The sequence below is a fragment of the Anabas testudineus genome, chromosome 8, assembly GCF_900324465.2.
Source record: "Anabas testudineus chromosome 8, fAnaTes1.2, whole genome shotgun sequence".
Taxonomy (NCBI): domain Eukaryota; kingdom Metazoa; phylum Chordata; class Actinopteri; order Anabantiformes; family Anabantidae; genus Anabas; species Anabas testudineus.
The window spans coordinates 5826096-5840432 of NC_046617.1; the positions used below are offsets into that span (position 1 = coordinate 5826096).

General features: G+C 43.2%; 1 protein-coding gene across 2 annotated transcripts in view; it reads right to left on the reverse strand.

The window, feature by feature from the left end:
* Window positions 1-14337, reverse strand: part of LOC113158366 (RNA binding protein fox-1 homolog 3-like) — a 327372-nt gene that overhangs the window by 89527 nt on the left and 223508 nt on the right. The gene's annotated exons all lie outside the window — the stretch shown is intronic.

Below are 14337 nucleotides of genomic sequence, written 5' to 3' on the forward strand. Positions count from 1 at the left end.
AAACCCGAAGGAAGAAAAGAGGCATTCAGGGTTTGGATTCTTCGCACAATCAAGTCTTCTCGTCTGTATTTGTTTATATTGATTTACATAAATATATATGTGCTTTTTTTTGGGGGGTGACACTTCTGTCGCATTATAGAACGTTATCACTGAGAATTATTTATCAGCAGGAGTTCAGTCATCTTTATGGGTCGGCCCTTTGTATGCTGCTGAATATTTCCGTTTCTAGTCGAAGCTTAAACAGGAGCTTTGACCAGCTCACATGAGGCATGGAAACAGACACCAGCAGTAGGAAATATACAGCGGGTTATATAACGACCATGAAAAGTTCATGAGAACGAACACCTCCACCTAAACAAACACACTGAAAAAAAAAAAAAAAAAAAAAAAACACTGACAGGACTGTGCACACGTATGGACGCACATAAGCACACAGACACTGAGAGAGAGAGAGGACAAGGCTGACACGAGGTGAGATGAATCAGTGTTTCTCATCATTCGCCGAGGCTGGCTGTGTCTGACCCGGAGGATGGAGGTAGGCCCGGGGCACGGCCTCGGGACTCGGGCAACCGGAGTGAAAAGAGCCTCCACAGAGACTTATAAAGTATCAGCCACAATTTACTGGGGAGGCTCAAATTGTGGTGTCCAGTGGCCGCAGCATGGTCCTGCTGTCAGTGCTACTCTTATTTGCTTCATTCCCTTTGACACTGCCTCTTGATTAGGGTCATAAATTCCATGAAATCGGTCAATAACCTATAACACTCATGTCACTCTCCTGCCATTAATTTTACAGCCTATGTGCCACACTGTTTCTTAACCCCCTTTTACGTGACAGCGGGGGGTTTATATTCCCCTGGACTGATTGAGAAGAGTATATAACAAGCTTTGAATAGAGCTTTTGCAATCGTAAACATAAATACATATGAACACGCCGCTGTGGGTGCGAGTGTGAATACTGTAATCTTTCTAGATTACCACCTCGCTGTGGTTAGATCACTTTTTGTAGACCATTTAATCTTGTTTTTATTATTATTCAGTTATCCAACTATACTGTAATTTAGGAAAGACCAAGAATCCAATTTCCAAGCTTTCACCACTTTTTTATAAGGAGCATAAATATAGCAGAATCAAACCAGATAACCACTATTTATCATTGTACTGTAGAACAGGCCTCACTAGACGTCATCAGACACAATGCAAATGATTTTTTTAATTCATATAAACCTTGATTTTTGTTGTGTATCGTGAAACCCGCATTGTACTGAGATTCATTTCTCACCATACAGCTCAATATGTGTTAGGAACGTGGATGCTTGGGTAGGAGTTATACAGGGATATAAGGTTGAGATCAAACTGAGTCAAAATCAGCACAACATGAACTACAAATACGTCTGCCAGTCATTTTCGTTAGTGATTTCTAACAATAAAGAATACAACTTGATGGTTATATTTGAATAATTGGGTATACAGTAAAATAGTAGAAAGTGCACAAATTACATTTGTTGCTATGAGAGGGGCAGAAGTGGTTTTTCTTATCATGCGTGGCAGGTTGCCAGTGGATACGTTGCTGCCGTTCTCACGGGGGGCCTCTCCTCCAGTCTTTTCCGTACGTGAAAACTGACACTTCGGGGCATATCTATGGCACAGGCGTGTTAGCGATGCACACGCCTTCTGCTGCAATGGTGCCGAGGAGGATGAAGGACTGCCATGAGAGACCTCTGGAGTTACAAGCAGTGCAACAGGCCAACCGCAAAAAACAAAAAATAAATAAAATAAAATAGGGAAACATAATTACCAGTATACGGCATTTGGCATCTGAAAAGCTCACTTAAAGTAGATACTTCTGTTCAAGTGGATTCTGAACTGAAACACAAGCGTAAAAAAAAAAAAATTCTGCATATGAATCAGTGCTGAGAGAAGCCATTTCTTTCCTTAGATCAACTGAAGGGGGACATTTTTAGGCCATAGCATCTAAATACTTTTTTCCTGCTTCTCCCAGGCTTAAATGACACACGCTATGATCCTGAGATCCTTGTTGTCCTACTGTCAATGCTCAAATGATGTCTTTGTCTATTTTTAGGTTCAAGACGGCATGGAATTTGGGGCAAAATCTTTGAACGTTTGCTCCAGTTTTTTTTTTTTTTTTGGATCCCCATTTGTTGGAGAAGCCATAATTTTAATATTTAATAAGATGTTTCAGTACGATGTAAAATGCCAGCTTTGCTTTAATTTAAAACATTATTCTGCATAATCACACATCCCTCTGCGTGTGATTCATCCGGGTTTGTTCGCTCAGTTACGAGTGAAAAACAGACAATATCACCTCGTGTTTGGCAACTTGGTGTGTGCTGGCAACTTTCCACCCTACTACTCCGCCGGCTCCTCCACTGCTCATTGTTTTGCTGTTGGAGCTGCACTCCTTTGGTCCCTCACTCTCGTCAAGTGAGTGAGTATGAGAGAGCGAGAGAGAGAGAGAGAGAGAGAGAGGACCCTTTAAACAACGTGGCGTCCTATTAATCATTAAATTGGACTTTTATTTTTTTTTGCATCATCTGCAATGGCTGGAGTTGAAATGACACGGAGCCTCAACAGCAGTGAGGCAAAATGGCCGCTTGCAGTAGTAACAGCACACAAGCCCCTGGACAACCTGAGGCATGGCCATCCAATCCCACATCATTAAGGCTAGAGTCCTTTATTGTGTTGGAGGCATTAAATGGTGCGTTGGCTATAGCCCTGAAGTCACACTCCACTAGGAGAAAACAGCAGAAAAATAACGGCACAGCTGGATAATGACTTTTCCCTGGGAGGCTGACCATGTGTACAAAAGCGCTAATGATAGCAGGTGCAATAAGCGAGCGCAAGGCTTTTACTGCGTCCGGATCTATTTTCCTCTGCTAAACTCACCAGTGATTTCCCCCGTGTAGGTGTCTTTCTGTAGTTTAAGAACAACCACCCCCAACCGCAAACCCCCCACCCTCCCCGCACCGCCTCCTTATGCCCTCCTCTCCATCCTCTCCTTCTGTATCTAATCTCTTTATCAGCTGTGCAGTTAATATCAAAGAACACTGTGGCATGAAAATCCTGCAAGTAAAACCTGCTGTCAGGGTCTAATCACAATTAGCTGGGCTCTAGACCCATTAGCCTGACAGGGAAGAGACCAAAAGCTAACAGAGTCTTTGGTAAATTATCGTCAAAACTGCTGATGGCGTATGATTCCGCTGGCGCACACAGGGCGGTATCCAAACGCTTTCCGAATCGTCTACGTTGCCGAAATTACGCTGGAAGAATTCACAATTTCCGACCAGATGACACTGCTTGAATCTCATTGGTATTAATGGTTAAATAGTTTCCTAGATGTACTGAGTCCGCTGCCTTCTTACTTTGGCTTTGTAGCAGAGCTGTTACATCATCTCTGCTACAAAGGCATGTGTGGCTTCCAGATTATAAAATACACTAAGCTGGAAGCTAATGACTGATTGCAACAGCCGTTACTGGGGCTTGTAAGAGAAGGAGAGCAACAACACAGACAAAACAATGCCACGTGACATCCACAGAGTGGATCACCTGCACTATAAGCTTTTCAAAGGAGCACTTCACATTTGATGTTAATCCCCCAAACTGTTCTGGCTGTCGGAGGACTTGCCAGGGAGATAGAAATGTCTAAAGTTATTACAGCAGTCAGGTAAAGTGTGTGGCAGCGTGGCCCTGTAATGGGGGTGGAGAGCTGGCCAGCAGCAGCTAATGAAGGCGTCTCGGGGAGTACTAAAGAGTCTACGTGACACTACTCCTGATTTGCCTGTCTGAGGACACAGATCAATTAATACATTAACAAACGATCGCAAGCACTTCATCTTGCAATATGAAACCGACGGCCTGGACTCGCTGCCCTTCCGACCAGAATGGCTGATCAGCTCTGCCTGTATACACCGCCCGCCATGAATTACAACATCGTCTGCCGGTTAGGCTGCAAACCTCAGTGTGTGGGTTTGTAATGTCTCACCAGAGGCTGAGAACGTATGCATCCATTGTAACCCGAACACACGCTGTACATATATGCACCGTGCGCAATAAGGGAAGATATAGGAGCGCTTTGAGCCATTCTTCATCTTCATCTCTAAATCTAACATACTGATACAATTTGCAATATAACGCACCGTATGACCAAATCATAAAGGCTTTGACTGAACGTCTGCCTCAAGGGAATCCACTCCAGCTAATGACCACTGCTCCAAAGCCTCAAAGCAGCTCCTTCCTCATTTTTACGCCGCTGCTTGTGGACATCTCTGTCAATGTTTTATTTTTTTGCAGATAAAAAACAATGCATTAATGCAGGCCAAATACACCATGTGAGCAGCCTGCGGCACACTTAAGTGAGTTGGTTGTGGAAGTCTAACGTAAACCATTGCTCCTTGCCATGCCATATATATCCAGTCTCCCCATTACCACCATCTCTTCTCGACAGCAAGGGCCCTGCACTGCTAAATTATTCATCACACTGAGGGGAGGACAGAAGCATGCATGGTTTCTCCACTCCATGCCTCTTCTCTTTTCTCTCTGTCTCTAATGCAAAGGAACAGCCGGGTGGAGAAAATGATATACAGGCCATCTCTCCATCACTGTGTGGCCATCACAGAAGAGTCGCCTCCACTTCCTCCAATTACCACAGTGAAGTTGAGGTTGGGTTTGGGTTGCACACTGTGGCAGACCAGACCTGCCTTACATACAGGGGAGAAAGGTGGGTGGCACCCAGGGGCCCCATGCATAACGTGGGACGTCTTTGTATACACATTCATCTATATCAGTGGGCAACAGGGAAATGTAAGCCAAAGGTAATTGCCCTGGATAAGAACATCTGCTTGGTGAATAAATATTCTAATGAGGGGAGCTTGCAGGTTCCCCAGACTGATGCACGGCTGACAGGCCTCCGGAGGGACCGCAGGTAATGCTCACCACCTGCAGTTCAAACAGGAGGCGGTCCCACCCTCCTCTTGCAGCTAAAAGCTGGCTGGCTAACACACACACACACACACATGCGCACACATGCACACACACACACACACACACACACGCACAAACTGTAGATACCAGGGATGGGTGACAAATCCTTGCCATCATGCACCAGTTGTGATGTTCCTTTTCTCAGGAATGACAAGTGTAATGCAATGCTCTTGCAGTTTCACTCTTCATGTTGCAAATGGTTTGCTGCTGAGTAGAGTTTAGGGGGTGCAGCAAAACGGAACAAACTGACAAGGTGAGATGATGCAGTGTAGTTTGACGCTGGGACCTTTAAATGTTTTAAGATTATATAAATCCTGCTAATTCTTACTTAACCTCAAAATCTTTTTTAAACAAACACTCACAATCTGTTTTCTGATTATTTTCCTAGTAGAATAGAAACATATTTTAGTCTACTACATGCCAGAAAAATGTGAAAAAGACTGCTTTGGTTTGGTAGTTAGTTGAGATGTATATCACATTGTTACATACTTTGTTCCAACAGGTCAGTAAAGCTACAATTTTCAACTTTTGGCAGTCAAGGTAACTGTCAAGCTATCAATCCACTCTGCTTCATGCTGTTCAATGAGTCTTTGTCACAGAAGCCTTTGACAGCACCTCTCCGCAAGTGTTTGGGCTTATTTCTACTAACAGAATAGAAATAAAATAGAAGGAGACATATTGTAGCTTTAACAACACAGGACAATTTAGTCAAGCAGGCAGGTATACATGATGCCAACAGTCGAAATCTTTACCAAATGCACAAACGCCAACAATTCAAGCTATGCAATCTCTATTTCACACATTGTGAACGTGTGTTCGTGAGTGTTTCACTTGAAAAATCCTTACGCACCGCGAGCAGGAGCTGCGGTCTGATCATTGCCACTAGGGGCGCTATAGCATGAAACAGCGGGAGAAAGCTGACTCCACCTGTTTGGCTTAACTTCCGCTCAAACCAACCACCAGTTCAACCAAGTTCTAGCTCATCACGTCTGTACACATAGGTTTTATATGTCACCATTTCTTCATTCAGACAGGAATGACGCTGAAAATACTACACTGACATAACTTTTTTTTCATGATAAGTAGCCTGCAGCAGTACCTATTCCTCCATGGATCCCATGTTTGTCTATTACTTTGTTCATGGAAATGCTCCGAGCATTCAGAAGCCTATATTGCCACCGTGTGGACTGAGCTTGATCACTTCAACAGGTACGTAAGATCACACCTTGAGTATGTTCACGGGGGACGCACGTTGGTGCCATCTGGGCCAGGCTTTGTCATTTTTGTCTGAACACTTGTGTGAACCATGTTTCGGCCCTGCGAAATGTAATTTACTAGAGTATTTGGGATTTTCTCTTGACGAATGGTGATTAGTCCAAATTATTATCAACTAATTTTCTGCATCATGATCTTTTCATCATGATCATTGAAAGGTTTTCTTTTTTGTTAATATTAAAGTTTTCCTAAAGCTGACTTTCATCCTAAGCAACCGAGGAAGTCTGAAATAAAGTTTTTATTGTGTATTCATGTGATTATCATTTTTCATGAGTCATTTAGCCAATGACTCAATGACTATGAGTCATTGTCACAAAAGCCCATCATAATTACACAGAGACCAATGTGGCACGTTAAAAATGTGTGTTTCATCAAAACAACAACAAACAAAAAAATAAAGAACCCTAATGTTAAAGAACACAGAGTCAATAAATAAGACTTGTGACAAATGACTCCCTCTTTATTACCTAAAGTGATGTCAGTTACCAATTCTTGATTAATACACTTTGTGGCTTATTATTATTTCAGCACTATGCCACCAATTGTTTTACAGATGGAGTTTATCTAGAAAGTGTTGTGGCTTTATTATTTTAACATCTCATAAATAGTCTACAGAGCCTGGTTGGAAAATGGTGAAAACGTTCACAGTTGTGGAATGAACGATTTTAAATTTTTAGCAAAAGATTACCGGTGAGCACTTGGGGTCCTGCAATCATTCAGTAATTACGTATCTTTATTCGTCAAAGTAAAAACTACACATTTAGAGGTGTACAGGGAAAAGCTAAAATGCCAAGTCAAAATAATAATGTCACTACTCAAGAGAGCGAAAATTGAATTGACAAAATTTGTATAATTTAGCCCGACACTAACTCATTCTCCTATAAACATGCACAAAACGATATGAGAGGAGAAAGTGCCTGCTGCAGTACATGCGCCATTACACTGTCAGCATTACGGCTCCACTCTATTCAGCCTGTGGCCATTGTTCCAACTAGCTGGAGAAAGAACTGGTGATGAAACTGGAGGTAGAGAAAGTTGCAGACCTTTAGAGGGGCCAGAAGACAGTGACGAGCCTCTTTTAATAAACAGCAATACCCAGGAGGCATCATAAGAGGAAGTGCTATGAGTATCAGGGAGGCCTGTGTGGGAGTGAGGCCTCCACAAACACTACATGCTGTATCATTTTCTTGTAGTTATGTGGAAACCAAACACCTTTCTGCCACCTTCCTGTGAACTCAATTTGGGGACAAAAAAAATCTAAAATATTCCTGTGGTATGAGCTTTATTCTTCACTTCGAGTAGCTTTGGCCCCCAAAACATCCTCTCTCCAGAAATCTGAGCTTTAAATCAATACCCAGTGCTCTTTTATTCATAGCGTGCTTAACATGTTCTTCTTATTTATGATCTTTGGAAAAAGGTGGTTCAAATAGTAAATCATGTATAACATAGTCATCCACGTAAAGTGACTCTCCCAACAAAAGAAGATGCTCTTTGCCCAGAAATCTGAACTCACGATCAGGAGCCACACACGTACACACCCACAGTCTACTGTACAGCAGACACATCTTGGAATGTATTACAGGGGCATCGCTGGGTATGTGTGCTATTTTATTTACTTTGTATTTCTGTGAAGCTACAAAAATACAAGTTAGCCAAACTGGAGGATATAAATTATTTACAGTGAGAGTGAGTGCAAATGCAAAAGTAGCGAGCACTGGACGGGTATTGTTGTGGTGAGAATGCAAACCACCAACGAGACAAAACCAATCTGACTAATCACACATGATCTCAAACAGAATTAATCACCAGCTCTGGTTAACAATGTGTAATCATCCTCATTCTGTGCTTAATGCTGCCTAATTTATGAAAAAGACAAAAACAGGAGAATTTCTGGCCGACTTAGATGCACGAGCAACAAAAACAACATCACAGAAAAGGGGTCTGAAACACAAATATAAGGACGTCAGGATGTGTCCCCGAAAGACCCCGAGCGGTTCAATTGTGTGACGCTAACGTTAAATCCGAGCGATATGGCTTCAAATGCAGTTATGCTGCATGCTGGGTAGTTTGACTGTCAGTCAAAGTTGAAAAACAATACTTGTAAAGATGTTAGTATGGGTAATAATAAGACTCAAACATCCTCTCCCATTTGAAGGCTGAATACTTCCAACACGTACACGCGGGCCTCTGTAGCATCAGGCTGCAGCCTCCAACATCAATAAAACACACGGAAGTGGAAAACCATCAGCTCTGTTCATGCATGTGGGAGGCGGAGGAACACCACACACACACACACACACACACACACGCACACTGTATATACTGTAGGGGCTGAGATACACTGTGACGCATAACATAACACAACACACAACTCGTTGCAGTAACCAGAGCAGAATGCGCACAAAAGAGATCCACACGTTGTATTCCAGTACTCACCCAAAAGTACATCATCATGGTGGAAGTGGGACAGGTGTGGGCAGGCGGGTGGAAGAGAGTCGGGCCGAGCACTGGGACCAGTGCAGCCAGTGTGGGCGTCAGGAAGAGTCCGAGTGTTTGGACAGAGAGCTTAACTGGTCCCTGTTCCACTGGTGCAGCCCTCCTTCTCAACTGTTCAGCGGTGCTTGACCTGAGGTTTCCCCCACTTCGTCTTCTTCTTCTGCTGTTTCTTCTTCTTTGGCTTCTATCTCTACAAGCAGTTAGTTCTTCAATTAAAATTTAAAAGCCTCCCTTCTTTCTCTTCTTCTTTTCCTAAGCCAACACAAGAAAGGGGGAAAAATCATGCGGGAGAAAGGAAAGAGATCTAGGGAGGTGTTGTAACCTCTTTTTTCTTTTGACACTCTTCCACTCCACTTGCCTCTTCACACCACTCACTTCGAGACTCTCCCTCTGTTTCTCTGCTCTCTCTCTCTCTCTCTCTTTCTCTCTCTCTCTCCCTCTGCCGCCTCTTATTGGTGAATGTGAAATCAGTCGGTACAGCGCTGAGGCTCAACTACAGCAGCAGCAGCCTGCGCTTGACAGCTGCTTCCAGCGTTCCTCCACTGGAGCTGTGTTGCTCTGCATAGAGGAGTGTGCCGAACAAACCGGGATCCTGCAGACGGTACTGTAAAATTCAGCATCCCGGGGAGGAGGGGGGAGGGTGCAGGGTATGAGGGTGGTGTTGGGGGGTGGGGGGGGGAGTGGGGGGGGGGGGCAGGAAGCTAGGAGTCGTGGTGAAGAGCTCTGCGGGGAGGAAGGAGGAGAGGGAGGGAAGGAGGGGAAGAGGCTTGTGTTGATGATGATGCTGGTGATAGTGGAGGACTAACAGATCGCTCCTCTTTCTTCTTTTCACTGTCTGCGTCTGAGACGTTGCACTGAACTTGTGGCAGTTTTAGTTCACTGAAGAGAAGAAGAAGACAATGCCGAAGAAAAAAAAAAAAACAAAACAAAAAATAAAAAACCAAGGGATCTTAGAGAAAACCTTAAAGTATGCCACAGGCAATTGGGAGGCACAACCTATTTTCCACTTGTTTTCTACTTTTAGCTGCTGAGGTTTGCTGTCTTCATTTGCGTGCCTGTGCAGCCTCTCCTTTTATCCCCCCCCACCCCCACCCCGTTGCAAGCAACCCAACTCACAGGCTAGTGACCAGGGGTGTGTTTAGCACAAGAACCTTTATAGTGGCAGATCAGAGGCCACATGAAGTTGGTGTGAAACATCTTTTCGTGTGGCAAGCTATATTACATTACAAGCTTTGGTGTGTTTTCCATCTGGCTGCTGTAAAGGGGGAGGGTAAAGCGGGAGGTTGGAGGGAGGGTGGGGGGGGGGGGGGTGGGACTTGGCTATCTTCGAGACAGCATTGTAACAATGAGCCTGCCTCAGCAATTTTCAAAACATATCATCAATACACGACTGGGAGCTTGCGCTTTTAAATATTAACCCCGTGGCAACCAGGGCAGGCTGTGGAGAGCTCAAGTGGTTTTGCCGTATCCTCTAGTGTTGGATCATTCAATAAAAGACATCCTGGGGGATGAACTAATTTGCTGTAGGATTCTAAAGAACATTTGCCAGCTATAGAGAACATTGCCGTAATGAACAGAGGCGATATATTCAGGTTATGTTACCCATCAGTAATTGCCACATAAGGAGGGTGAGTTAAATTTGCAGCTGGCTTTGAGTGTACTGATACACAAGGGGCCTCATTCATATGGCGTATAACTGTCATCTTAAATTTATCATTCATTTTATTTTTCCACCTCCTTCAGAAAAGCCCAAGTGAACGTTGAAATATGGAGTGAAATCCTGGCAGTCAAGTAATCGCAATTAGTGTTTTTGCTAAAACTGTGATTTTGTTGTTTTTTTTTTAGAAGAATGGTTTATTCCCAAAAGCGAATTGCACTTCTGATAAATCTAGACATGTCATATATTTCTCAGGCCGCACTGCTTTCCTAACATCTTTGTCACATCACCATCCAGCTTTTCCATTACTCTACACAGACACAATTCTCTTATTGATGGCATTAACACATACATACACACATGCGCGCCCTCATTATCTTTATACATGTCCACCAGAACCCAATGGATTTACATTAGCAATCACAGAGTGGGTAACCGCTGCACTCCTCCATCAGTCTCTGATGGGAAATAAAAATGAAATGCACTTCTCAGGCAACATGGATTAAGGATCACGCTTTTATCAAATACTGAAGTCTATTTCAAGTTCTGCTCATAAATAACTGAAGGAGAGAAGGAGGGAAAGAAAAAGGGTGGAAGCAAAAAAAAAGTGGGAGAGACTGGAGGGAAATGGGCAGACAGGCGGGGGTGGTGTGGATGTAGACAGAGAGCATCATGGCTAACAGCTCTTAGGGTTGGAGGGATTAGGAAAACAAGGTAGAAAATAACAATCTAGGGGCATCTTAGGATCACATCATCCCCATGTCTCCTTTCTGGAATCTCCTTCGATGACAGATGAAAAATGGAATTCGGGTTAAGATGGCGCAGCTCTGGTCTTCCCTGCTTCCTGTCTTTCTCCCGTCGCTCCGCACTGCTAACCAATGATACGAGTGGTTTTCCCAACCATTTAGATTTCCCACCATAGTCTAGACACTCCCCGGAGACTCTGCCATCCATTATAAAGATAGAGCTTTCAAAGAGAGGAGGAAGTGAAGGCCTCACACAGAGCGTGTTCTGCCTAAAATGTCCGTCTGTCTCCAACCCTCGCTGACTCAAGATCTGTTGTCTTAATATTTTATGACAATCTCACCTCTGTTCTGTGGTGCGCTGCTACTTACAGAGCATCTTCTGTCAAACTACACTCAGATCTTGTCATTAGGAAGACTACAGAGGAGACAATGAGCCGACTGCCCCCGAGATCTCACTCTCACTCCAAACCTCTCGAACTCCCAGTGGATCTCTGTGCTATAGTTATGGCTAGTTCGGCCTTTTTGTCCTCATTCATCAAACATTTGGCCCTTTGCTGTCTGGTCTCAGCTGCTGTGAGCCCCTGTTGGTTGCCTGATGACAAGAAGAGATGTGGCTCCATTCTGAGCCTCCCAGGTTAGTTTGTGCTAATCACACACTTCACTTTATGGAGTGACCTGTTTTACAACTTGCTGACAAGGATCCACAGCTATGCTGCTTTTATCTGGCTTCATTACCTCCACAGGTAGGTATTGACATTTCTATACTAAACACAGCCCATGAAAGTGAGGCTTTGCAGAACGATGCCGTTTTGAAATGCTGCACTGAAACAGGAAAATGAAAGGTTCATCAAACTGGATTTTATTGATGTAGCCTAATATCAGAAATGACAAATGTGCCTCAAGGGGCTTTAGAATCTGTCCAGTATACAGCAGCTTTTTTTTTTTTACACATTGTGTTTGACCCAAGTCAGAAACAGAAAGATTAAAAACCAAATTTAAAGAAAAGAAAATCAGAAGTGCAACAAACGGCTGGCACAGTACTTTTATTTTGAAATATGATGTGTTAAAACTGAATGGCTTTCTGCTCAGCAGCTCTAGCTCTACTTGTTACATGGCTCCTGTTCTATGTGGCATAAGCAGGATTACCGTTCCCACCGTGAGTAGTAAGGTTATATCCCTGTTCTTTTTTTCAGTAAAAACTACACATGGGAAATTATTGAGTTGGCTGATTTAGATTATAGTTTTGCATGTTTGCACAGGTAGTGCACAGAACATTTAGAGGAAATTATATTTCCAGAAAACAGTTTGACAGTCTGTATCAAGGAATTTTTAGTCTCAACTACACTTTGCTTTGTTTTGTGGGAAAAAAGGATGACCATGACTTACTGTAATGCCACATAAATTGCGTTGTGCTATCAAGACACCTTCACAGCCAATAAATATGCATAAAATAACAGAAACTGTATTTCTTTTCTTGTTTCTTTAACTCCAGCTTTATCACACAGGCTGCAAATGTAGTCTTGAAAAGGGTAATATTTTGCTTCCTAGCCCTGGAAGACATCATTAAACATAATTTGTAAGCATACATTACACTATACGCAGCAAATCGCCCATCTGGTGAATTTGGAGCTCACTGTCTGGGAAACAATAAATCTATTGTATGGCTCCATGTAAAGAATCACACTAAAGTAATGTCTCCATGTAGACATGTGTCTAGTATATTACGACATAGCCGTGTGCACAGACTGTATGTAGTGTTAATAATGCAGTGTTTACATCTTGGCATTGAGCAGGCAGTACTGGCCCAGGGCTGCAAACTGGCAGTGCTGTGCAGTAATTAGAGGCTGTGTGTTGGGGATGTGAAGGCTTGCTGCGTGTCATGCTGATACGACTGCCGGGGAGACCTGGTACGTCGGCAGCAGGCACACTGAGTCCTACGCGAGGCCATACCTTACTGTCACAGCATGAAGTCACACCTTTCGCTCCGACAAGTGCTCCTGCAGCCTGGGAGCTGGGTCGTTTCTCAAAGGTTCACGAAGGAATGCAAAGGATGTTAATGCTGTGACGGTGGTCTTTTGTTGATTCACAATATGAGTGACGTGTGTGGTCTGTGACTACAATCTGTGATTATCCAGGTCTATATTAGATTAAGTGTATAAACTCTGTGATAGTATTGTACCATATTAGTGAACAGCGTTTAAGGTCTACACAGAAACTTAACGCTCGCAAGTGACAGACGAAATAAAACTTAAAACAGCAGAGACCAAAGCGACTTGTGGTCCCTTCCCCAGGTCAAGTTTTATAAACAACGAATGCCACATTTCCCATAATGCAATCCAGTTTCACCATTAGATCCTCTCTGCCTGGAAGATGCTGACATGTTTAAATCTTTATACCTACTGTTTGTAACAGTATTAAGCCTGAGTGCTTGCTGCAGTAACCCTGATGACATCACTAATACATCAGTAGAGCTTGACAAAGATGATCCACACTTACTTGTAATTATGCAACCACTGAGCATCTCTGAACTTGGTGGGTAAACTGATACTGAAGTGCACTGCCTCTTTAAGAATGATTCATTACAGGAACTATCTACATAGGAGTAATTGTAAGACAGCACATTTTATATAAGGCTAAATTCTATATTTCTTCTAGACATTTGAGAAGCTATCGTGAGGTAACTTTCTAACCATGAACATATCAAATATCATTCCTGTCCTTGCTCTGAGGTGCTCTTCACAAGCTGCAGGCTTTTACAGTTGTGGTGTGAGAGATTCCAAAGCTTTACCACTTGCAACACAAGCAAACCCAACTGGAATCCTAACAGCCTCTTGCATCTCCATTCAACTTTAATTGATAATCGAACAAGCCTTCACATTAGACATTTATGAGATCAGCTGAATTATCTATTTAATGTAACCCAATTATATGCAACCCTTGTGCACCAATCAACAATAATTCCCAACTCATAAATGACAGCTACAACGACAGATTTACTCAATAACAAACTTTGATGAAAACTTGCGACCCGCTTAGACGGAGGGTAATTAACAGGAAGAAAAAGTGCTGTGTTGAATTTCTTTTTTTCCGTTGGAAAATTGCTCTGAGATCCTCGCGGTCCGTGCCGTTCACAAGAATCCCTTCTGTACCGTAGCTCACATTCCA